This window comes from Asparagus officinalis, chromosome 7 (assembly GCF_001876935.1).
Source record: "Asparagus officinalis chromosome 7, Aspof.V1, whole genome shotgun sequence".
Lineage (NCBI taxonomy): Eukaryota > Viridiplantae > Streptophyta > Magnoliopsida > Asparagales > Asparagaceae > Asparagus > Asparagus officinalis.
The window spans coordinates 48,069,581-48,071,848 of NC_033800.1; the positions used below are offsets into that span (position 1 = coordinate 48,069,581).

Below are 2,268 nucleotides of genomic sequence, written 5' to 3' on the forward strand. Positions count from 1 at the left end.
AGGGGAGGAGAGTATGTTAGGGTTCTGTCGAGAAAAAGTTTAAAGTTCAAGTGAGTTATATGAGACATCCTAAAGTTCAAGGTTGTTAAGTCAGATTAAAATGTTTTAGGGGGTTATGTGCAAAAGATTTTGAGCAACAATATTTCTCTCTAAAAGGTATATTTAGAATATCAAAGTATTAAAAGTAAAGGGGAAAAATGTTTCAAGGCCCCAAAAAAAGAAATGGGATGTGACCCAGCCCCACCAATTATCTCCCTTAGCCTTCAGCCCCAAAAAATGGTGAAAATTGTGGCATAGACCCAAAAGCCCATACATATACATCTAGCGGGTGTATTTTGTTGCTACCTGCCTAAAATACCCTTATCTCTCTCACAGAAAACCGGCTGAATGGGTTCTCTTGTTCCCTGATATCTCCCAACGCATTTATGGCGAAGCGATAGTGGAAAGCGGGGATAAAAAGCGCGGGTTCCCGCCATTACTGTCTGCTTCATCATCCTTTGTTATAAATTGGTTAGTTTTATCTCTCACTCTCTCATTAATGAAATTAGGTTTTTTTCTTCAACTGTTAACAACCCTTATGCGCCTGAAATCCTCTTAATTACTCGTCAACTCCTCATAATTGCCTTCATAACTGTCCTCATAACTCTCAACCACCCCTAATGGTCGCCAATGACTTGATTTCCATGGTGTCTTTAGGCGAGAATGCCTTATTCATGAAGCTAAGTTCAACAACAAACTTTTATGAATTGAAATTTGATGTGTCCGAAAAATTGAAAGTATCTGAAGAAGCTTTATCCTTGATATTTAAATCTGAGAGGCACTCCAACCTTAGTTTTTCAGTTGACAACGATGATGATTTGAAGTGCATGTTGGAGCATAATCGAAATATTGGTTGTACGGAGATTCACATGCAAGCTGCTGTTAATGTAGAGTGTTCCACTTCAAGGAAAAATCAGATTAGGGAAATGTAAGTAATTAATGAACTCTTTATAACATTGGGCTTTGTATGATGTAAACATTGTTATTTTTTTCTTCAACTTTCAACCATCCCATATGTGCATTAAATCCCTCAATGTAAGTTATTACTGATTTGTAAGTAAACAATGAACTCTGTCAGGAACAGGGCTATGTGTGATGATAAGCCAATTGTGATTTCAGGTTTCAATGCTAACTTGGGAAAAAATAGTTATCATCTCTGATGGTTAGATGTTAACTCTTCATCTTATAGGTTAATTTTCCAAGAGATATGTTAACCTTTACATGAACATGTTAATTGTCGCAGGAACATGGTTAATTTTACACCCATGTAGTTAACTTTTGTTGTACTATGTTAAGGTTTACGGAAAATGGTTAATTTTACACCCATTTAGTTAACTTTTGTTATACTATGTTAACTTTAGTCCTACTGCTGTTAACTTAAATTATCAGAAGATAATATAACATATTGTGTATGATATCTCACTGGTTGATTAATTTGTGCAGTAGTGATGCCTCTTTGAATGCATAATATAGTCCTCCTCCTCCAGGAAGTGTATCCAATTCAGAAAGAATCCAAAATAATTTCCCGTCTGGTGAGATTGTAATGAGAACTGATGATATTCTCAACAACACTTTCAGCATTCCTCAATGATGGCACACATCATTAACTGAAAAGGGGCAACAATTTGAGACTGTAAACGAATTGAGACTAGCTTTGCAGTACGTTCCATGGTGAAAAAATTTGACTATGAATTTGTAAAGAATGAACCCAAACGTATCCAAGTCTGTTGTCGATATAAGGAGACATATGGATGCCCTTGGATGCTCTTTGCATCTCCTGTTAAGTATGATAAAAGAATTAAAATCAAAATGTTTGTGAATGAACACAGTTGTGGACAACATACTAACTTGTCAAGACAATCACGAGTATCTCGCAAATTCATAGCAGCCCAATTGCGACCGATATTAAAGGCGCGACCTGAAATCCGACCAATTGATGTGCAAAAAGAGTTCCTCACTCGATATGGATTAAGACTTGAATACAGTAAGATATGGTGGGGCAAAGAAAGAGCGCGGGAGGATATGTATGGTGATTGTTATGAGGCTTATGATTAATTAAGATGGTAAATTTTATAGTTATTTTATTAAGTGTACAAATTTTTATCATAGCCGCTTATAGTACAATTGTTAGTTGTTGATTTATCATGCAATATCTTATCCTTAGATGTTTCATGTTAGTTTTCATTGATATGTTCCAACTGTCATTGTGGAATGTTATGTTTCATGAAA

The 2,268-nt window shown here is 35.7% G+C and overlaps 1 long non-coding RNA gene across 2 annotated transcripts in view; it reads left to right on the plus strand.

The window, feature by feature from the left end:
* Positions 1-1,171, plus strand: part of LOC109849756 — a 3,268-nt gene extending 2,097 nt beyond the window's left edge. Inside the window, exons 4-5 of one of the 2 annotated variants that reach the window (XR_002249232.1) lie at positions 376-510; positions 833-1,171. This is a non-coding gene — a long non-coding RNA (uncharacterized LOC109849756). Of the gene's footprint in view, positions 1-375 lie in introns of both variants that reach the window. The other variant, XR_002249231.1, reaches the window with a different exon arrangement.